The 23,127-nt window shown below is 43.2% G+C and overlaps 14 non-coding genes across 14 annotated transcripts; 7 read left to right on the top strand and 7 right to left on the bottom strand.

Annotated features, from left to right (window-relative positions):
• Positions 1–1,199: 1,199 nt before the first annotated feature.
• Positions 1,200–1,271, top strand: TRNAP-AGG (transfer RNA proline (anticodon AGG)). The gene has a single exon. It is a non-coding gene; the product is annotated as a tRNA-Pro (tRNA).
• Positions 1,272–1,929: 658 nt separating this feature from the next.
• TRNAP-UGG (transfer RNA proline (anticodon UGG)) lies at positions 1,930–2,001 on the bottom strand. The gene has a single exon. It is a non-coding gene; the product is annotated as a tRNA-Pro (tRNA).
• Positions 2,002–4,392: 2,391 nt separating this feature from the next.
• Positions 4,393–4,464, top strand: TRNAP-AGG (transfer RNA proline (anticodon AGG)). Its single transcript has one exon. It is a non-coding gene; the product is annotated as a tRNA-Pro (tRNA).
• Positions 4,465–5,122: 658 nt separating this feature from the next.
• Positions 5,123–5,194, bottom strand: TRNAP-UGG (transfer RNA proline (anticodon UGG)). The gene has a single exon. It is a non-coding gene; the product is annotated as a tRNA-Pro (tRNA).
• Positions 5,195–7,585: 2,391 nt separating this feature from the next.
• On the top strand, positions 7,586–7,657 carry TRNAP-AGG (transfer RNA proline (anticodon AGG)). Its single transcript has one exon. It is a non-coding gene; the product is annotated as a tRNA-Pro (tRNA).
• A 658-nt stretch (positions 7,658–8,315) lies between these two features.
• TRNAP-UGG (transfer RNA proline (anticodon UGG)) lies at positions 8,316–8,387 on the bottom strand. Its single transcript has one exon. It is a non-coding gene; the product is annotated as a tRNA-Pro (tRNA).
• A 2,391-nt stretch (positions 8,388–10,778) lies between these two features.
• TRNAP-AGG (transfer RNA proline (anticodon AGG)) lies at positions 10,779–10,850 on the top strand. Its single transcript has one exon. It is a non-coding gene; the product is annotated as a tRNA-Pro (tRNA).
• Positions 10,851–11,508: 658 nt separating this feature from the next.
• Positions 11,509–11,580, bottom strand: TRNAP-UGG (transfer RNA proline (anticodon UGG)). The gene has a single exon. It is a non-coding gene; the product is annotated as a tRNA-Pro (tRNA).
• A 2,885-nt stretch (positions 11,581–14,465) lies between these two features.
• On the top strand, positions 14,466–14,537 carry TRNAP-AGG (transfer RNA proline (anticodon AGG)). The gene has a single exon. It is a non-coding gene; the product is annotated as a tRNA-Pro (tRNA).
• Positions 14,538–15,194: 657 nt separating this feature from the next.
• On the bottom strand, positions 15,195–15,266 carry TRNAP-UGG (transfer RNA proline (anticodon UGG)). Its single transcript has one exon. It is a non-coding gene; the product is annotated as a tRNA-Pro (tRNA).
• Positions 15,267–17,657: 2,391 nt separating this feature from the next.
• Positions 17,658–17,729, top strand: TRNAP-AGG (transfer RNA proline (anticodon AGG)). Its single transcript has one exon. It is a non-coding gene; the product is annotated as a tRNA-Pro (tRNA).
• Positions 17,730–18,387: 658 nt separating this feature from the next.
• TRNAP-UGG (transfer RNA proline (anticodon AGG)) lies at positions 18,388–18,459 on the bottom strand. Its single transcript has one exon. It is a non-coding gene; the product is annotated as a tRNA-Pro (tRNA).
• Positions 18,460–20,849: 2,390 nt separating this feature from the next.
• On the top strand, positions 20,850–20,921 carry TRNAP-AGG (transfer RNA proline (anticodon AGG)). The gene has a single exon. It is a non-coding gene; the product is annotated as a tRNA-Pro (tRNA).
• A 658-nt stretch (positions 20,922–21,579) lies between these two features.
• TRNAP-UGG (transfer RNA proline (anticodon UGG)) lies at positions 21,580–21,651 on the bottom strand. The gene has a single exon. It is a non-coding gene; the product is annotated as a tRNA-Pro (tRNA).
• Positions 21,652–23,127: the final 1,476 nt, after the last annotated feature.

Here is a 23,127-nt window from a genome sequence, read left to right as displayed (position 1 = left end):
CTCATTTTACTGTGCTAACACAAATAAGACCGACAGAATCATGAAATTCGGCAGGCTCACTGAAACTTCCGTGGGTCATATGTGAGAAAAATGCATGATTCTAGCACCGTGGACAAATGCAGAAATGAAAGGAATATGTGGACACTGTAATCCTAATGTAAGGTTCTAAGCCAGTCTACGGCTTACACAATGCAGATACGACAAAACATCAATAAACGAAAATGTAGATCGTTTCAACTACGATGCACCGACCAAGTTTTAGGACTAAAGCTGCTCATTACGTTAGGATAATAATTTCGCATTTTTTAAGAAGCGTACGTAAAGTTCATCGCGTCGAAACGTTTACATCTATCTCGGCTACAAACCGTGAATATACTGTGCGAGAAAATATCATAGGACCAAATAAGTACGCAAAAATATGGGCCGTCTTGACGCGCATAGTAATTTTCCAAGTGACCACTTGTAATGTAGAGGAGTTGGGGGTTTAGGGGCGGAGCCCAACGAGCGAAAGCGAGTCTTATCTTCAATGTCACAACATAATTGAAGGAAGAACTTTGGGTTAAAACAGACAGACTTCAATGAGAATTTAGTGAATGACAATTTAACATATCTTACATTCCGTTATCTACTTCTTTATTTGTTTACCGTCTTGCCTTAAGAGCAGACTCTGGGTAGGGGGATACAAGTGGCGAGGATGAACAGTACCTCGCCCAGGCGGCCACACCTGCTATGCTGAACAGGGACCTTGCGGGGGAATGGGAACATTGGAGGGGATAGACAAGGAAGAGTGCCTTAAGTTTTTTAACATCCCGGCGTTTGATTGGATGAGAAATGGGAAGCCGCGAGAAACCACTTCGAGCATGGCCGAGGAGGGAATCAATCCTACAGGGGTGCGTGGGCCCCGTATGTACCGGTACCACTTTCAAATTTAGGTGTCTTAATATAAGTGAATATTTAACTTGTAACAAAGTGGTATAACAGTGAATGTGGTGTTGCGCTCTAAATCACTCTCAGTCGAGTTGGCAGCACCGACAGAAAGAGCGCCCCACAGTCGCTTCACCCTCACCCTCCCCGTTGCCAAATCTACAGTCAATTCGAATCCGTTAAACTAATCAACTCCACGCGTTTATGACGCGAGTCAGGCGACGTTTTATCGTGGGAATAAATACATGCTATCTTTACAGCGCGAGCTGTCGAGTGGCTCGTTGGTCTAGGGGTATGATTCTCGCTTAGGGTGCGAGAGGTCCCGGGTTCAAATCCCGGACGAGCCCAAGAGTTTTGTAAAATCACAGTCCATAGTTTGAAGTAGAGAACAGTAGCCACTCACGTTTCACTGGGATTGATCTGGTTATTCGTCGAACTGCGAAAGCCCTGGATTACAATAATGTACCATACCGACATTTGCTTGGAGGAGAATTGGGACACCGCGTTAAACAGCTCCAGATGGCAGCGCCCCGCAGTGTACCGTGCTCCAGCCAGCGTGCCACGTTTGAAGTTTCGTGGCAGAGCCGGGAATCGAAGTCGGGCCAGCGGGTGTGGCAAATTATCACGCTAACCACTACTCCACACAGGCGGACAGTTACAATTTTCAAGGAGAGAAATCACCACCATTTCCTAATTATGTAATTAAATTTGAAATCGTACAGCAACCATCGCAGATCATGAGGGAACCGTATCTTAGTCATTTAGTGATGATCGAATCGACTGGACAGTAGGTAAAACGCTCAAGTATTGTAACTCGAATCCAGGGATAGTCCATTTGCTCTTGTGTGTGTTCAATTGAGAGGGACTTTACTGTATATAACGTTTTGCTGGCATAGTTAGGAAACGCATGTAAGGGAAGATTTACATCAAATAGGCAGAAGAACTCTTCGCAAGGCAATATCACTAACGTACATTGATATTCCTCGAAAACATTTAAAAACAGACGGGCTCGTCCGGGATTTGAACCCGGGACCTCTCGCACCCAAAGCGAGAATCATACCCCTAGACCAACGAGCCAACTGCGCAACAGTAGAGCTGATCACTGCTATCTCACCACGACTGTTACTAAAGCTGCCAATGTACATGTTGGTACAAGGTAGATCGCTTCTAGGGAAGCAGAATCTCTATTATATAAAGCCGTACTGCTGACTCACTGACTGACATAAATGATTGACCACTTCCAGATGAGGTAGAAACGTTAAATTAGGCAAAGTTGTATCTATTAGTTTGAAAGTTAGGGAAACGTTCCGAAGAGTTCAATATTTTTAGTGGTGCCCCCCACCCCAAAACAAAATTTCGGACGCCATGTTGCAGTGCCCTAGATAATTAGAATTCCGCAAATTTATAGCTCTTAGCCTGTAAACTGCGGAGAAATCGCAAGAAGTTCAAGTATTCAATATTTTACCCCGTAAAGAATACGAAATATTAAGCGGAATTTATGACGATGCGCACTTTGGTTTCGAAATTTTTGTAGCTAAACGGTAATCGCTATCAGCAAAACGATTGCACTTTCTTCTCCTAAAATGAGGAGATCTACAGTTTTGGTCCTATGAACTTTTGTCGTATCTCGACCCCTTCTACCTTAGATTGACCTTGATTTTCCCGGTTCTGGTCAATATTGATCATTTTCCAATAATTATTTTACTGATTTACACACTCCAGACAGATAGATGCACGAAATTCAGCAGGCTCCTTGGTACAATCATTGGCCATATGTAGACCGACTTTCATTATTCTAGCCGCCTTGAATGTATGCGGAAACGGAAGGAATATGCGGAACACTACTCAAATTTCAGCCGAATTTGTGATTCTTAAGCAATCTGTGATGAAGCCGATAGAGATACGGCAAAACCTCAAACAAAAATTGTAGGCCGTTTCATTGTCAAGAATGTACCTGTCTGCTAATTTGGCATATCATTTTTCAACTTGTTAAAAGTGTACGAAATTTTACATGGATTGATAAGTTCACCTCTTTCTACGGTATAAATAGCCAGGATACGACAAAATATCCTAAATCCAAAATATAGGTGACAAAAAGTTTCGTCTAATGGCGCAATCCGTATCTCGATACGGCGTACCGTTTGGCCACAATTAATTTCCAAATGAAAGTCTGCACCCATTAGCGTGCACATTGCCTGGATATATCTCTTATGCCTTAGACAGAGCTGCATTTTCAGAATTTACGTCAATATTGTACATTTTCAAAATCTCATTTTACTGTGCTAACACAAATAAGACCGACAGAATCATGAAATTCGGCAGGCTCACTGAAACTTCCGTGGGTCATATGTGAGAAAAATGCATGATTCTAGCACCGTGGACAAATGCAGAATTGAAAGGAATATGTGGACACTGTAATCCTAATGTAAGGTTCTAAGCCAGTCTACGGCTTACACAATGCAGATACGACAAAACATCAATAAACGAAAATGTAGATCGTTTCAACTACGATGCACCGACCAAGTTTTAGGACTAAAGCTGCTCATTACGTTAGGATAATAATTTCGCCCTTTTTAAGAAGCGTACGTAAAGTTCATCGCGTCGAAACGTTTACATCTATCTCTGCTACAAACCGTGAATATACTGTGCGAGAAAATATCATAGGACCAAATAAGTACGCAAAAATATGGGCCGTCTTGACGCGCATAGTAATTTTCCAAGTGACCACTTGTAATGTAGAGGAGTTGGGGGTTTAGGGGCGGAGCCCCAACGAGCGAAAGCGAGTCTTATCTTCAATGTCACAACATAATTGAAGGAAGAACTTTGGGTTAAAACAGACAGACTTCAATGAGAATTTAGTGAATGACAATTTAACATATCTTACATTCCGTTATCTACTTCTTTATTTGTTTACCGTCTTGCCTTAAGAGCAGACTCTGGGTAGGGGGATACAAGTGGCGAGGATGAACAGTACCTCGCCCAGGCGGCCACACCTGCTATGCTGAACAGGGACCTTGCGGGGGAATGGGAACATTGGAGGGGATAGACAAGGAAGAGTGCCTTAAGTTTTTTAACATCCCGGCGTTTGATTGGATGAGAAATGGGAAGCCGCGAGAAACCACTTCGAGCATGGCCGAGGAGGGAATCAATCCTACAGGGGTGCGTGGGCCCCGTATGTACCGGTACCACTTTCAAATTTAGGTGTCTTAATATAAGTGAATATTTAACTTGTAACAAAGTGGTATAACAGTGAATGTGGTGTTGCGCTCTAAATCACTCTCAGTCGAGTTGGCAGCACCGACAGAAAGAGCGCCCCACAGTCGCTTCACCCTCACCCTCCCCGTTGCCAAATCTACAGTCAATTCGAATCCGTTAAACTAATCAACTCCACGCGTTTATGACGCGAGTCAGGCGACGTTTTATCGTGGGAATAAATACATGCTATCTTTACAGCGCGAGCTGTCGAGTGGCTCGTTGGTCTAGGGGTATGATTCTCGCTTAGGGTGCGAGAGGTCCCGGGTTCAAATCTCGGACGAGCCCAAGAGTTTTGTAAAATCACAGTCCATAGTTTGAAGTAGAGAACAGTAGCCACTCACGTTTCACTGGGATTGATCTGGTTATTCGTCGAACTGCGAAAGCCCTGGATTACAATAATGTACCATACCGACATTTGCTTGGAGGAGAATTGGGACACCGCGTTAAACAGCTCCAGATGGCAGCGCCCCGCAGTGTACCGTGCTCCAGCCAGCGTGCCACGTTTGAAGTTTCGTGGCAGAGCCGGGAATCGAAGTCGGGCCAGCGGGTGTGGAAAATTATCACGCTAACCACTACTCCACACAGGCGGACAGTTACAATTTTCAAGGAGAGAAATCACCACCATTTCCTAATTATGTAATTAAATTTGAAATCGTACAGCAACCATCGCAGATCATGAGGGAACCGTATCTTAGTCATTTAGTGATGATCGAATCGACTGGACAGTAGGTAAAACGCTCAAGTATTGTAACTCGAATCCAGGGATAGTCCATTTGCTCTTGTGTGTGTTCAATTGAGAGGGACTTTACTGTATATAACGTTTTGCTGGCATAGTTAGGAAACGCATGTAAGGGAAGATTTACATCAAATAGGCAGAAGAACTCTTCGCAAGGCAATATCACTAACGTACATTGATATTCCTCGAAAACATTTAAAAACAGACGGGCTCGTCCGGGATTTGAACCCGGGACCTCTCGCACCCAATGCGAGAATCATACCCCTAGACCAACGAGCCAACTGCGCAACAGTAGAGCTGATCACTGTTATCTCACCACGACTGTTACTAAAGCTGCCAATGTACATGTTGGTACAAGGTAGATCGCTTCTAGGGAAGCAGAATCTCTATTATATAAAGCCGTACTGCTGACTCACTGACTGACATAAATGATTGACCACTTCCAGATGAGGTAGAAACGTTAAATTAGGCAAAGTTGTATCTATTAGTTTGAAAGTTAGGGAAACGTTCCGAAGAGTTCAATATTTTTAGTGGTGCCCCCCACCCCAAAACAAAATTTCGGACGCCATGTTGCAGTGCCCTAGATAATTAGAATTCCGCAAATTTATAGCTCTTAGCCTGTAAACTGCGGAGAAATCGCAAGAAGTTCAAGTATTCAATATTTTACCCCGTAAAGAATACGAAATATTAAGCGGAATTTATGACGATGCGCACTTTGGTTTCGAAATTTTTGTAGCTAAACGGTAATCGCTATCAGCAAAACGATTGCACTTTCGTCTCCTAAAATGAGGAGATCTACAGTTTTGGTCCTATGAACTTTTGTCGTATCTCGACCCCTTCTACCTTAGATTGACCTTGATTTTCCCGGTTCTGGTCAATATTGATCATTTTCCAATAATTATTTTACTGATTTACACACTCCAGACAGATAGATGCACGAAATTCAGCAGGCTCCTTGGTACAATCATTGGCCATATGTAGACCGACTTTCATTATTCTAGCCGCCTTGAATGTATGCGGAAACGGAAGGAATATGCGGAACACTACTCAAATTTCAGCCGAATTTGTGATTCTTAAGCAATCTGTGATGAAGCCGATAGAGATACGGCAAAACCTCAAACAAAAATTGTAGGCCGTTTCATTGTCAAGAATGTACCTGTCTGCTAATTTGGCATATCATTTTTCAACTTGTTAAAAGTGTACGAAATTTTACATGGATTGATAAGTTCACCTCTTTCTACGGTATAAATAGCCAGGATACGACAAAATATCCTAAATCCAAAATATAGGTGACAAAAAGTTTCGTCTAATGGCGCAATCCGTATCTCGATACGGCGTACCGTTTGGCCACAATTAATTTCCAAATGAAAGTCTGCACCCATTAGCGTGCACATTGCCTGGATATATCTCTTATGCCTTAGACAGAGCTGCATTTTCAGAATTTACGTCAATATTGTACATTTTCAAAATCTCATTTTACTGTGCTAACACAAATAAGACCGACAGAATCATGAAATTCGGCAGGCTCACTGAAACTTCCGTGGGTCATATGTGAGAAAAATGCATGATTCTAGCACCGTGGACAAATGCAGAAATGAAAGGAATATGTGGACACTGTAATCCTAATGTAAGGTTCTAAGCCAGTCTACGGCTTACACAATGCAGATACGACAAAACATCAATAAACGAAAATGTAGATCGTTTCAACTACGATGCACCGACCAAGTTTTAGGACTAAAGCTGCTCATTACGTTAGGATAATAATTTCGCCTTTTTTAAGAAGCGTACGTAAAGTTCATCGCGTCGAAACGTTTACATCTATCTCTGCTACAAACCGTGAATATACTGTGCGAGAAAATATCATAGGACCAAATAAGTACGCAAAAATATGGGCCGTCTTGACGCGCATAGTAATTTTCCAAGTGACCACTTGTAATGTAGAGGAGTTGGGGGTTTAGGGGCGGAGCCCCAACGAGCGAAAGCGAGTCTTATCTTCAATGTCACAACATAATTGAAGGAAGAACTTTGGGTTAAAACAGACAGACTTCAATGAGAATTTAGTGAATGACAATTTAACATATCTTACATTCCGTTATCTACTTCTTTATTTGTTTACCGTCTTGCCTTAAGAGCAGACTCTGGGTAGGGGGATACAAGTGGCGAGGATGAACAGTACCTCGCCCAGGCGGCCACACCTGCTATGCTGAACAGGGACCTTGCGGGGGAATGGGAACATTGGAGGGGATAGACAAGGAAGAGTGCCTTAAGTTTTGTAACATCCCGGCGTTTGATTGGATGAGAAATGGGAAGCCGCGAGAAACCACTTCGAGCATGGCCGAGGAGGGAATCAATCCTACAGGGGTGCGTGGGCCCCGTATGTACCGGTACCACTTTCAAATTTAGGTGTCTTAATATAAGTGAATATTTAACTTGTAACAAAGTGGTATAACAGTGAATGTGGTGTTGCGCTCTAAATCACTCTCAGTCGAGTTGGCAGCACCGACAGAAAGAGCGCCCCACAGTCGCTTCACCCTCACCCTCCCCGTTGCCAAATCTACAGTCAATTCGAATCCGTTAAACTAATCAACTCCACGCGTTTATGACGCGAGTCAGGCGACGTTTTATCGTGGGAATAAATACATGCTATCTTTACAGCGCGAGCTGTCGAGTGGCTCGTTGGTCTAGGGGTATGATTCTCGCTTAGGGTGCGAGAGGTCCCGGGTTCAAATCTCGGACGAGCCCAAGAGTTTTGTAAAATCACAGTCCATAGTTTGAAGTAGAGAACAGTAGCCACTCACGTTTCACTGGGATTGATCTGGTTATTCGTCGAACTGCGAAAGCCCTGGATTACAATAATGTACCATACCGACATTTGCTTGGAGGAGAATTGGGACACCGCGTTAAACAGCTCCAGATGGCAGCGCCCCGCAGTGTACCGTGCTCCAGCCAGCGTGCCACGTTTGAAGTTTCGTGGCAGAGCCGGGAATCGAAGTCGGGCCAGCGGGTGTGGAAAATTATCACGCTAACCACTACTCCACACAGGCGGACAGTTACAATTTTCAAGGAGAGAAATCACCACCATTTCCTAATTATGTAATTAAATTTGAAATCGTACAGCAACCATCGCAGATCATGAGGGAACCGTATCTTAGTCATTTAGTGATGATCGAATCGACTGGACAGTAGGTAAAACGCTCAAGTATTGTAACTCGAATCCAGGGATAGTCCATTTGCTCTTGTGTGTGTTCAATTGAGAGGGACTTTACTGTATATAACGTTTTGCTGGCATAGTTAGGAAACGCATGTAAGGGAAGATTTACATCAAATAGGCAGAAGAACTCTTCGCAAGGCAATATCACTAACGTACATTGATATTCCTCGAAAACATTTAAAAACAGACGGGCTCGTCCGGGATTTGAACCCGGGACCTCTCGCACCCAATGCGAGAATCATACCCCTAGACCAACGAGCCAACTGCGCAACAGTAGAGCTGATCACTGTTATCTCACCACGACTGTTACTAAAGCTGCCAATGTACATGTTGGTACAAGGTAGATCGCTTCTAGGGAAGCAGAATCTCTATTATATAAAGCCGTACTGCTGACTCACTGACTGACATAAATGATTGACCACTTCCAGATGAGGTAGAAACGTTAAATTAGGCAAAGTTGTATCTATTAGTTTGAAAGTTAGGGAAACGTTCCGAAGAGTTCAATATTTTTAGTGGTGCCCCCCACCCCAAAACAAAATTTCGGACGCCATGTTGCAGTGCCCTAGATAATTAGAATTCCGCAAATTTATAGCTCTTAGCCTGTAAACTGCGGAGAAATCGCAAGAAGTTCAAGTATTCAATATTTTACCCCGTAAAGAATACGAAATATTAAGCGGAATTTATGACGATGCGCACTTTGGTTTCGAAATTTTTGTAGCTAAACGGTAATCGCTATCAGCAAAACGATTGCACTTTCGTCTCCTAAAATGAGGAGATCTACAGTTTTGGTCCTATGAACTTTTGTCGTATCTCGACCCCTTCTACCTTAGATTGACCTTGATTTTCCCGGTTCTGGTCAATATTGATCATTTTCCAATAATTATTTTACTGATTTACACACTCCAGACAGATAGATGCACGAAATTCAGCAGGCTCCTTGGTACAATCATTGGCCATATGTAGACCGACTTTCATTATTCTAGCCGCCTTGAATGTATGCGGAAACGGAAGGAATATGCGGAACACTACTCAAATTTCAGCCGAATTTGTGATTCTTAAGCAATCTGTGATGAAGCCGATAGAGATACGGCAAAACCTCAAACAAAAATTGTAGGCCGTTTCATTGTCAAGAATGTACCTGTCTGCTAATTTGGCATATCATTTTTCAACTTGTTAAAAGTGTACGAAATTTTACATGGATTGATAAGTTCACCTCTTTCTACGGTATAAATAGCCAGGATACGACAAAATATCCTAAATCCAAAATATAGGTGACAAAAAGTTTCGTCTAATGGCGCAATCCGTATCTCGATACGGCGTACCGTTTGGCCACAATTAATTTCCAAATGAAAGTCTGCACCCATTAGCGTGCACATTGCCTGGATATATCTCTTATGCCTTAGACAGAGCTGCATTTTCAGAATTTACGTCAATATTGTACATTTTCAAAATCTCATTTTACTGTGCTAACACAAATAAGACCGACAGAATCATGAAATTCGGCAGGCTCACTGAAACTTCCGTGGGTCATATGTGAGAAAAATGCATGATTCTAGCACCGTGGACAAATGCAGAAATGAAAGGAATATGTGGACACTGTAATCCTAATGTAAGGTTCTAAGCCAGTCTACGGCTTACACAATGTAGATACGACAAAACATCAATAAACGAAAATGTAGATCGTTTCAACTACGATGCACCGACCAAGTTTTAGGACTAAAGCTGCTCATTACGTTAGGATAATAATTTCGCCTTTTTTAAGAAGCGTACGTAAAGTTCATCGCGTCGAAACGTTTACATCTATCTCTGCTACAAACCGTGAATATACTGTGCGAGAAAATATCATAGGACCAAATAAGTACGCAAAAATATGGGCCGTCTTGACGCGCATAGTAATTTTCCAAGTGACCACTTGTAATGTAGAGGAGTTGGGGGTTTAGGGGCGGAGCCCCAACGAGCGAAAGCGAGTCTTATCTTCAATGTCACAACATAATTGAAGGAAGAACTTTGGGTTAAAACAGACAGACTTCAATGAGAATTTAGTGAATGACAATTTAACATATCTTACATTCCGTTATCTACTTCTTTATCTGTTTACCGTCTTGCCTTAAGAGCAGACTCTGGGTAGGGGGATACAAGTGGCGAGGATGAACAGTACCTCGCCCAGGCGGCCACACCTGCTATGCTGAACAGGGACCTTGCGGGGGAATGGGAACATTAGAGGGGATAGACAAGGAAGAGTGCCTTAAGTTTTGTAACATCCCGGCGTTTGATTGGATGAGAAATGGGAAGCCGCGAGAAACCACTTCGAGCATGGCCGAGGAGGGAATCAATCCTACAGGGGTGTGTGGGCCCCGTATGTACCTGTACCACTTTCAAATTTAGGTGTCTTAATATAAGTGAATATTTAACTTGTAACAAAGTGGTATAACAGTGAATGTGGTGTTGCGCTCTAAATCACTCTCAGTCGAGTTGGCAGCACCGACAGAAAGAGCGCCCCACAGTCGCTTCACCCTCACCCTCCCCGTTGCCAAATCTACAGTCAATTCGAATCCGTTAAACTAATCAACTCCACGCGTTTATGACGCGAGTCAGGCGACGTTTTATCGTGGGAATAAATACATGCTATCTTTACAGCGCGAGCTGTCGAGTGGCTCGTTGGTCTAGGGGTATGATTCTCGCTTAGGGTGCGAGAGGTCCCGGGTTCAAATCCCGGACGAGCCCAAGAGTTTTGTAAAATCACAGTCCATAGTTTGAAGTAGAGAACAGTAGCCACTCACGTTTCACTGGGATTGATCTGGTTATTCGTTGAACTGCGAAAGCCCTGGATTACAATAATGTACCATACAGACATTTGCTTGGAGGAGAATTGGGACACCGCGTTAAACAGCTCCAGATGGCAGCGCCCCGCAGTGTACCGTGCTCCAGCCAGCGTGCCACGTTTGAAGTTTCGTGGCAGAGCCGGGAATCGAAGTCGGGCCAGCGGGTGTGGCAAATTATCACGCTAACCACTACTCCACACAGGCGGACAGTTACAATTTTCAAGGAGAGAAATCACCACCATTTCCTAATTATGTAATTAAATTTGAAATCGTACAGCAACCATCGCAGATCATGAGGGAACCGTATCTTAGTCATTTAGTGATGATCGAATCGACTGGACAGTAGGTAAAACGCTCAAGTATTGTAACTCGAATCCAGGGATAGTCCATTTGCTCTTGTGTGTGTTCAATTGAGAGGGACTTTACTGTATATAACGTTTTGCTGGCATAGTTAGGAAACGCATGTAAGGGAAGATTTACATCAAATAGGCAGAAGAACTCTTCGCAAGGCAATATCACTAACGTACATTGATATTCCTCGAAAACATTTAAAAACAGACGGGCTCGTCCGGGATTTGAACCCGGGACCTCTCGCACCCAAAGCGAGAATCATACCCCTAGACCAACGAGCCAACTGCGCAACAGTAGAGCTGATCACTGCTATCTCACCACGACTGTTACTAAAGCTGCCAATGTACATGTTGGTACAAGGTAGATCGCTTCTAGGGAAGCAGAATCTCTATTATATAAAGCCGTACTGCTGACTCACTGACTGACATAAATGATTGACCACTTCCAGATGAGGTAGAAACGTTAAATTAGGCAAAGTTGTATCTATTAGTTTGAAAGTTAGGGAAACGTTCCGAAGAGTTCAATATTTTTAGTGGTGCCCCCCACCCCAAAACAAAATTTCGGACGCCATGTTGCAGTGCCCTAGATAATTAGAATTCCGCAAATTTATAGCTCTTAGCCTGTAAACTGCGGAGAAATCGCAAGAAGTTCAAGTATTCAATATTTTACCCCGTAAAGAATACGAAGCCGCCTCTGTGGTGTAGTGGTTAGCTTGATTAGCTGCCACCCCCGGAGGCCCGGGTTCGATTCCCGGCTCTGCCACGAAATTTGAAAAGTGGTACGAGGGCTGGAACGGGGTCCACTCAGCCTCGGGAGGTCAACTGAGTAGAGGTGGGTTCGATTCCCACCTCAGCCATCCTGGAAGTGGTTTTCCGTGGTTTCCCACTTCTCCTCCAGGCGAATGCCGGGATGGTACCTAATATAAGGCCACGGCCGCTTCCTTCCCTCTTCCTTGCCTATCCCTTCCAATCTTCCCATCCCTCCACAAGGCCCCTGTTCAGCATAGCAGGTGAGGCCGCCTGGGCGAGGTACTGGTCATTCTCCCCAGTTGTATCCCCGACCAGGAGTCTGAAGCTCCAGGACACTGCCCTTGAGGCGGTAGAGGTAGGATCCCTCGCTGTGTCCGAGGGAAAAGCCGACCCTGGAGGGTAAACAGATGATGATGATGAAAGAATACGAAATATTAAGCGGAATTTATGACGATGCGCACTTTGGTTTCGAAATTTTTGTAGCTAAACGGTAATCGCTATCAGCAAAACGATTGCACTTTCGTGTTCTAAAATGAGGAGATCTACAGTTTTGGTCCTATGAACTTTTGTCGTATCTCGACCCCTTCTACCTTAGATTGACCTTGATTTTCCCGGTTCTGGTCAATATTGATCATTTTCCAATAATTATTTTACTGATTTACACACTCCAGACAGATAGATGCACGAAATTCAGCAGGCTCCTTGGTACAATCATTGGCCATATGTAGACCGACTTTCATTATTCTAGCCGCCTTGAATGTATGCGGAAACGGAAGGAATATGCGGAACACTACTCAAATTTCAGCCGAATTTGTGATTCTTAAGCAATCTGTGATGAAGCCGATAGAGATACGGCAAAACCTCAAACAAAAATTGTAGGCCGTTTCATTGTCAAGAATGTACCTGTCTGCTAATTTGGCATATCATTTTTCAACTTGTTAAAAGTGTACGAAATTTTACATGGATTGATAAGTTCACCTCTTTCTACGGTATAAATAGCCAGGATACGACAAAATATCCTAAATCCAAAATATAGGTGACAAAAAGTTTCGTCTAATGGCGCAATCCGTATCTCGATACGGCGTACCGTTTGGCCACAATTAATTTCCAAATGAAAGTCTGCACCCATTAGCGTGCACATTGCCTGGATATATCTCTTATGCCTTAGACAGAGCTGCATTTTCAGAATTTACGTCAATATTGTACATTTTCAAAATCTCATTTTACTGTGCTAACACAAATAAGACCGACAGAATCATGAAATTCGGCAGGCTCACTGAAACTTCCGTGGGTCATATGTGAGAAAAATGCATGATTCTAGCACCGTGGACAAATGCAGAAATGAAAGGAATATGTGGACACTGTAATCCTAATGTAAGGTTCTAAGCCAGTCTACGGCTTACACAATGCAGATACGACAAAACATCAATAAACGAAAATGTAGATCGTTTCAACTACGATGCACCGACCAAGTTTTAGGGCTAAAGCTGCTCATTACGTTAGGATAATAATTTCGCATTTTTTAAGAAGCGTACGTAAAGTTCATCGCGTCGAAACGTTTACATCTATCTCGGCTACAAACCGTGAATATACTGTGCGAGAAAATATCATAGGACCAAATAAGTACGCAAAAATATGGGCCGTCTTGACGCGCATAGTAATTTTCCAAGTGACCACTTGTAATGTAGAGGAGTTGGGGGTTTAGGGGCGGAGCCCCAACGAGCGAAAGCGAGTCTTATCTTCAATGTCACAACATAATTGAAGGAAGAACTTTGGGTTAAAACAGACAGACTTCAATGAGAATTTAGTGAATGACAATTTAACATATCTTACATTCCGTTATCTACTTCTTTATCTGTTTACCGTCTTGCCTTAAGAGCAGACTCTGGGTAGGGGGATACAAGTGGCGAGGATGAACAGTACCTCGCCCAGGCGGCCACACCTGCTATGCTGAACAGGGACCTTGCGGGGGAATGGGAACATTGGAGGGGATAGACAAGGAAGAGTGCCTTAAGTTTTGTAACATCCCGGCGTTTGATTGGATGAGAAATGGGAAGCCGCGAGAAACCACTTCGAGCATGGCCGAGGAGGGAATCAATCCTACAGGGGTGCGTGGGCCCCGTATGTACCGGTACCACTTTCAAATTTAGGTGTCTTAATATAAGTGAATATTTAACTTGTAACAAAGTGGTATAACAGTGAATGTGGTGATGCGCTCTAAATCACTCTCAGTCGAGTTGGCAGCACCGACAGAAAGAGCGCCCCACAGTCGCTTCACCCTCACCATCCCCGTTGCGAAATCTACAGTCAATTCGAATCCGTTAAACTAATCAACTCCACGCGTTTATGACGCGAGTCAGGCGACGTTTTATCGTGGGAATAAATACATGCTATCTTTACAGCGCGAGCTGTCGAGTGGCTCGTTGGTCTAGGGGTATGATTCTCGCTTAGGGTGCGAGAGGTCCCGGGTTCAAATCCCGGACGAGCCCAAGAGTTTTGTAATATCACAGTCCATAGTTTGAAGTAGAGAACAGTAGCCACTCACGTTTCACTGGGATTGATCTGGTTATTCGTTGAACTGCGAAAGCCCTGGATTACAATAATGTACCATACCGACATTTGCTTGGAGGAGAATTGGGACACCGCGTTAAACAGCTCCAGATGGCAGCGCCCCGCAGTGTACCGTGCTCCAGCCAGCGTGCCACGTTTGAAGTTTCGTGGCAGAGCCGGGAATCGAAGTCGGGCCAGCGGGTGTGGCAAATTATCACGCTAACCACTACTCCACACAGGCGGACAGTTACAATTTTCAAGGAGAGAAATCACCACCATTTCCTAATTATGTAATTAAATTTGAAATCGTACAGCAACCATCGCAGATCATGAGGGAACCGTATCTTAGTCATTTAGTGATGATCGAATCGACTGGACAGTAGGTAAAACGCTCAAGTATTGTAACTCGAATCCAGGGATAGTCCATTTGCTCTTGTGTGTGTTCAATTGAGAGGGACTTTACTGTATATAACGTTTTGCTGGCATAGTTAGGAAACGCTTTAAGGGAAGATTTACATCAAATAGGCAGAAGAACTCTTCGCAAGGCAATATCACTAACGTACATTGATATTCCTCGAAAACATTTAAAAACAGACGGGCTCGTCCGGGATTTTAACCCGGGACCTCTCGCACCCAAAGCGAGAATCATACCCCTAGACCAACGAGCCAACTGCGCAACAGTAGAGCTGATCACTGCTATCTCACCACGACTGTTACTAAAGCTGCCAATGTACATGTTGGTACAAGGTAGATCGCTTCTAGGGAAGCAGAATCTCTATTATATAAAGCCGTACTGCTGACTCACTGACTGACATAAATGATTGACCACTTCCAGATGAGGTAGAAACGTTAAATTAGGCAAAGTTGTATCTATTAGTTTGAAAGTTAGGGAAACGTTCCGAAGAGTTCAATATTTTTAGTGGTGCCCCCCACCCCAAAACAAAATTTCGGACGCCATGTTGCAGTGCCCTAGATAATTAGAATTCCGCAAATTTATAGCTCTTAGCCTGTAAACTGCGGAGAAATTGCAAGAAGTTCAAGTATTCAATATTTTACCCCGTAAAGAATACGAAATATTAAGCGGAATTTATGACGATGCGCACTTTGGTTTCGAAATTTTTGTAGCTAAACGGTAATCGCTATCAGCAAAACGATTGCACTTTCGTCTCCTAAAATGAGGAGATCTACAGTTTTGGTCCTATGAACTTTTGTCGTATCTCGACCCCTTCTACCTTAGATTGACCTTGATTTTCCCGGTTCTGGTCAATATTGATCATTTTCCAATAATTATTTTACTGATTTACACACTCCAGACAGATAGATGCACGAAATTCAGCAGGCTCCTTGGTACAATCATTGGCCATATGTAGACCGACTTTCATTATTCTAGCCGCCTTGAATGTATGCGGAAACGGAAGGAATATGCGGAACACTACTCAAATTTCAGCCGAATTTGTGATTCTTAAGCAATCTGTGATGAAGCCGATAGAGATACGGCAAAACCTCAAACAAAAATTGTAGGCCGTTTCATTGTCAAGAATGTACCTGTCTGCTAATTTGGCATATCATTTTTCAACTTGTTAAAAGTGTACGAAATTTTACATGGATTGATAAGTTCACCTCTTTCTACGGTATAAATAGCCAGGATACGACAAAATATCCTAAATCCAAAATATAGGTGACAAAAAGTTTCGTCTAATGGCGCAATCCGTATCTCGATACGGCGTACCGTTTGGCCACAATTAATTTCCAAATGAAAGTCTGCACCCATTAGCGTGCACATTGCCTGGATATATCTCTTATGCCTTAGACAGAGCTGCATTTTCAGAATTTACGTCAATATTGTACATTTTCAAAATCTCATTTTACTGTGCTAACACAAATAAGACCGACAGAATCATGAAATTCGGCAGGCTCACTGAAACTTCCGTGGGTCATATGTGAGAAAAATGCATGATTCTAGCACCGTGGACAAATGCAGAAATGAAAGGAATATGTGGACACTGTAATCCTAATGTAAGGTTCTAAGCCAGTCTACGGCTTACACAATGCAGATACGACAAAACATCAATAAACGAAAATGTAGATCGTTTCAACTACGATGCACCGACCAAGTTTTAGGGCTAAAGCTGCTCATTACGTTAGGATAATAATTTCGCATTTTTTAAGAAGCGTACGTAAAGTTCATCGCGTCGAAACGTTTACATCTATCTCGGCTACAAACCGTGAATATACTGTGCGAGAAAATATCATAGGACCAAATAAGTACGCAAAAATATGGGCCGTCTTGACGCGCATAGTAATTTTCCAAGTGACCACTTGTAATGTAGAGGAGTTGGGGGTTTAGGGGCGGAGCCCCAACGAGCGAAAGCGAGTCTTATCTTCAATGTCACAACATAATTGAAGGAAGAACTTTGGGTTAAAACAGACAGACTTCAATGAGAATTTAGTGAATGACAATTTAACATATCTTACATTCCGTTATCTACTTCTTTATCTGTTTACCGTCTTGCCTTAAGAGCAGACTCTGGGTAGGGGGATACAAGTGGCGAGGATGAACAGTACCTCGCCCAGGCGGCCACACCTGCTATGCTGAACAGGGACCTTGCGGGGGAATGGGAACATTGGAGGGGATAGACAAGGAAGAGTGCCTTAAGTTTTGTAACATCCCGGCGTTTGATTGGATGAGAAATGGGAAGCCGCGAGAAACCACTTCGAGCATGGCCGAGGAGGGAATCAATCCTACAGGGGTGCGTGGGCCCCGTATGTACCGGTACCACTTTCAAATTTAGGTGTCTTAATATAAGTGAATATTTAACTTGTAACAAAGTGGTATAACAGTGAATGTGGTGATGCGCTCTAAATCACTCTCAGTCGAGTTGGCAGCACCGACAGAAAGAGCGCCCCACAGTCGCTTCACCCTCACCATCCCCGTTGCCAAATCTACAGTCAATTCGAATCCGTTAAACTAATCAACTCCACGCGTTTATGACGCGAGTCAGGCGACGTTTTATCGTGGGAATAAATACATGCTATCTTTACAGCGCGAGCTGTCGAGTGGCTCGTTGGTCTAGGGGTATGATTCTCGCTTAGGGTGCGAGAGGTCCCGGGTTCAAATCCCGGACGAGCCCAAGAGTTTTGTAATATCACAGTCCATAGTTTGAAGTAGAGAACAGTAGCCACTCACGTTTCACTGGGATTGATCTGGTTATTCGTTGAACTGCGAAAGCCCTGGATTACAATAATGTACCATACCGACATTTGCTTGGAGGAGAATTGGGACACCGCGTTAAACAGCTCCAGATGGCAGCGCCCCGCAGTGTACCGTGCTCCAGCCAGCGTGCCACGTTTGAAGTTTCGTGGCAGAGCCGGGAATCGAAGTCGGGCCAGCGGGTGTGGCAAATTATCACGCTAACCACTACTCCACACAGGCGGACAGTTACAATTTTCAAGGAGAGAAATCACCACCATTTCCTAATTATGTAATTAAATTTGAAATCGTACAGCAACCATCGCAGATCATGAGGGAACCGTATCTTAGTCATTTAGTGATGATCGAATCGACTGGACAGTAGGTAAAACGCTCAAGTATTGTAACTCGAATCCAGGGATAGTCCATTTGCTCTTGTGTGTGTTCAATTGAGAGGGACTTTACTGTATATAACGTTTTGCTGGCATAGTTAGGAAACGCATGTAAGGGAAGATTTACATCAAATAGGCAGAAGAACTCTTCGCAAGGCAATATCACTAACGTACATTGATATTCCTCGAAAACATTTAAAAACAGACGGGCTCGTCCGGGATTTGAACCCGGGACCTCTCGCACCCAAAGCGAGAATTATACCCCTAGACCAACGAGCCAACTGCGCAACAGTAGAGCTGATCACTGCTATCTCACCACGACTGTTACTAAAGCTGCCAATGTACATGTTGGTACAAGGTAGATCGCTTCTAGGGAAGCAGAATCTCTATTATATAAAGCCGTACTGCTGACTCACTGACTGACATAAATGATTGACCACTTCCAGATGAGGTAGAAACGTTAAATTAGGCAAAGTTGTATCTATTAGTTTGAAAGTTAGTGAAACGTTCCGAAGAGTTCAATATTTTTAGTGGTGCCCCCCACCCCAAAACAAAATTTCGGACGCCATGTTGCAGTGCCCTAGATAATTAGAATTCCGCAAATTTATAGCTCTTAGCCTGTAAACTGCGGAGAAATCGCAAGAAGTTCAAGTATTCAATATTTTACCCCGTAAAGAATACGAAATATTAAGCGGAATTTATGACGATGCGCACTTTGGTTTCGAAATTTTTGTAGCTAAACGGTAATCGCTATCAGCAAAACGATTGCACTTTCGTCTCCTAAAATGAGGAGATCTACAGTTTTGGTCCTATGAACTTTTGTCGTATCTCGACCCCTTCTACCTTAGATTGACCTTGATTTTCCCGGTTCTGGTCAATATTGATCATTTTCCAATAATTATTTTACTGATTTACACACTCCAGACAGATAGATGCACGAAATTCAGCAGGCTCCTTGGTACAATCATTGGCCATATGTAGACCGACTTTCATTATTCTAGCCGCCTTGAATGTATGCGGAAACGGAAGGAATATGCGGAACACTACTCAAATTTCAGCCGAATTTGTGATTCTTAAGCAATCTGTGATGAAGCCGATAGAGATACGGCAAAACCTCAAACAAAAATTGTAGGCCGTTTCATTGTCAAGAATGTACCTGTCTGCTAATTTGGCATATCATTTTTCAACTTGTTAAAAGTGTACGAAATTTTACATGGATTGATAAGTTCACCTCTTTCTACGGTATAAATAGCCAGGATACGACAAAATATCCTAAATCCAAAATATAGGTGACAAAAAGTTTCGTCTAATGGCGCAATCCGTATCTCGATACGGCGTACCGTTTGGCCACAATTAATTTCCAAATGAAAGTCTGCACCCATTAGCGTGCACATTGCCTGGATATATCTCTTATGCCTTAGACAGAGCTGCATTTTCAGAATTTACGTCAATATTGTACATTTTCAAAATCTCATTTTACTGTGCTAACACAAATAAGACCGACAGAATCATGAAATTCGGCAGGCTCACTGAAACTTCCGTGGGTCATATGTGAGAAAAATGCATGATTCTAGCACCGTGGACAAATGCAGAAATGAAAGGAATATGTGGACACTGTAATCCTAATGTAAGGTTCTAAGCCAGTCTACGGCTTACACAATGCAGATACGACAAAACATCAATAAACGAAAATGTAGATCGTTTCAACAACGATGCACCGACCAAGTTTTAGGACTAAAGCTGCTCATTACGTTAGGATAATAATTTCGCATTTTTAAGAAGCGTACGTAAAGTTCATCGCGTCGAAACGTTTACATCTATCTCGGCTACAAACCGTGAATATACTGTGCGAGAAAATATCATAGGACCAAATAAGTACGCAAAAATATGGGCCGTCTTGACGCGCATAGTAATTTTCCAAGTGACCACTTGTAATGTAGAGGAGTTGGGGGTTTAGGGGCGGAGCCCCAACGAGCGAAAGCGAGTCTTATCTTCAATGTCACAACATAATTGAAGGAAGAACTTTGGGTTAAAACAGACAGACTTCAATGAGAATTTAGTGAATGACAATTTAACATATCTTACATTCCGTTATCTACTTCTTTATCTGTTCACCGTCTTGCCTTAAGAGCAGACTCTGGGTAGGGGGATACAAGTGGCGAGGATGAACAGTACCTCGCCCAGGCGGCCACACCTGCTATGCTGAACGGGGACCTTGCGGGGGAATGGGAACATTGGAGGGGATAGACAAGGAAGAGTGACTTAAGTTTTGTAACATCCCGGCGTTTGATTGGATGAGAAATGGGAAGCCGCGAGAAACCACTTCGAGCATGGCCGAGGAGGGAATCAATCCTACAGGGGTGCGTGGGCCCCGTATGTACCGGTACCACTTTCAAATTTAGGTGTCTTAATATAAGTGAATATTTAACTTGTAACAAAGTGGTATAACAGTGAATGTGGTGTTGCGCTCTAAATCACTCTCAGTCGAGTTGGCAGCACCGACAGAAAGAGCGCCCCACAGTCGCTTCACCCTCACCCTCCCCGTTGCCAAATCTACAGTCAATTCGAATCCGTTAAACTAATCAACTCCATGCGTTTATGACGCGAGTCAGGCGACGTTTTATCGTGGGAATAAATACATGCTATCTTTACAGCGCGAGCTGTCGAGTGGCTCGTTGGTCTAGGGGTATGATTCTCGCTTAGGGTGCGAGAGGTCCCGGGTTCAAATCCCGGACGAGCCCAAGAGTTTTGTAAAATCACAGTCCATAGTTTGAAGTAGAGAACAGTAGCCACTCACGTTTCACTGGGATTGATCTGGTTATTCGTTGAACTGCGAAAGCCCTGGATTACAATAATGTACCATACCGACATTTGCTTGGAGGAGAATTGGGACACCGCGTTAAACAGCTCCAGATGGCAGCGCCCCGCAGTGTACCGTGCTCCAGCCAGCGTGCCACGTTTGAAGTTTCGTGGCAGAGCCGGGAATCGAAGTCGGGCCAGCGGGTGTGGCAAATTATCACGCTAACCACTACTCCACACAGGCGGACAGTTACAATTTTCAAGGAGAGAAATCACCACCATTTCCTAATTATGTAATTAAATTTGAAATCGTACAGCAACCATCGCAGATCATGAGGGAACCGTATCTTAGTCATTTAGTGATGATCGAATCGACTGGACAGTAGGTAAAACGCTCAAGTATTGTAACTCGAATCCAGGGATAGTCCATTTGCTCTTGTGTGTGTTCAATTGAGAGGGACTTTACTGTATATAACGTTTTGCTGGCATAGTTAGGAAACGCATGTAAGGGAAGATTTACATCAAATAGGCAGAAGAACTCTTCGCAAGGCAATATCACTAACGTACATTGATATTCCTCGAAAACATTTAAAAACAGACGGGCTCGTCCGGGATTTGAACCCGGGACCTCTCGCACCCAAAGCGAGAATCATACCCCTAGACCAACGAGCCAACTGCGCAACAGTAGAGCTGATCACTGCTATCTCACCACGACTGTTACTAAAGCTGCCAATGTACATGTTGGTACAAGGTAGATCGCTTCTAGGGAAGCAGAATCTTTATTATATAAAGCCGTACTGCTGACTCACTGACTGACATAAATGATTGACCACTTCCAGATGAGGTAGAAACGTTAAATTAGGCAAAGTTGTATCTATTAGTTTGAAAGTTGGGGAAACGTTCCGAAGAGTTCAATATTTTTAGTGGTGCCCCCCACCCCAAAACAAAATTTCGGACGCCATGTTGCAGTGCCCTAGATAATTAGAATTCCGCAAATTTATAGCTCTTAGCCTGTAAACTGCGGAGAAATCGCAAGAAGTTCAAGTATTCAATATTTTACCCCGTAAAGAATACGAAATATTAAGCGGAATTTATGACGATGCGCACTTTGGTTTCGAAATTTTTGTAGCTAAACGGTAATCGCTATCAGCAAAACGATTGCACTTTCGTCTCCTAAAATGAGGAGATCTACAGTTTTGGTCCTATGAACTTTTGTCGTATCTCGACCCCTTCTACCTTAGATTGACCTTGATTTTCCCGGTTCTGGTCAATATTGATCATTTTCCAATAATTATTTTACTGATTTACACACTCCAGACAGATAGATGCACGAAATTCAGCAGGCTCCTTGGTACAATCATTGGCCATATGTAGACCGACTTTCATTATTCTAGCCGCCTTGAATGTATGCGGAAACGGAAGGAATATGCGGAACACTACTCAAATTTCAGCCGAATTTGTGATTCTTAAGCAATCTGTGATGAAGCCGATAGAGATACGGCAAAACCTCAAACAAAAATTGTAGGCCGTTTCATTGTCAAGAATGTACCTGTCTGCTAATTTGGCATATCATTTTTCAACTTGTTAAAAGTGTACGAAATTTTACATGGATTGATAAGTTCACCTCTTTCTACGGTATAAATAGCCAGGATACGACAAAATATCCTAAATCCAAAATATAGGTGACAAAAAGTTTCGTCTAATGGCGCAATCCGTATCTCGATACGGCGTACCGTTTGGCCACAATTAATTTCCAAATGAAAGTCTGCACCCATTAGCGTGCACATTGCCTGGATATATCTCTTATGCCTTAGACAGAGCTGCATTTTCAGAATTTACGTCAATATTGTACATTTTCAAAATCTCATTTTACTGTGCTAACACAAATAAGACCGACAGAATCATGAAATTCGGCAGGCTCACTGAAACTTCCGTGGGTCATATGTGAGAAAAATGCATGATTCTAGCACCGTGGACAAATGCAGAAATGAAAGGAATATGTGGACACTGTAATCCTAATGTAAGGTTCTAAGCCAGTCTACGGCTTACACAATGCAGATACGACAAAACATCAATAAACGAAAATGTAGATCGTTTCAACTACGATGCACCGACCAAGTTTTAGGACTAAAGCTGCTCATTACGTTA

Source organism: Anabrus simplex, chromosome 4 (assembly GCF_040414725.1).
Source record: "Anabrus simplex isolate iqAnaSimp1 chromosome 4, ASM4041472v1, whole genome shotgun sequence".
Taxonomy (NCBI): domain Eukaryota; kingdom Metazoa; phylum Arthropoda; class Insecta; order Orthoptera; family Tettigoniidae; genus Anabrus; species Anabrus simplex.
Note: the sequence above shows the minus strand (reverse complement) of the source record. Positions and strands in the feature narration are given on the sequence as shown.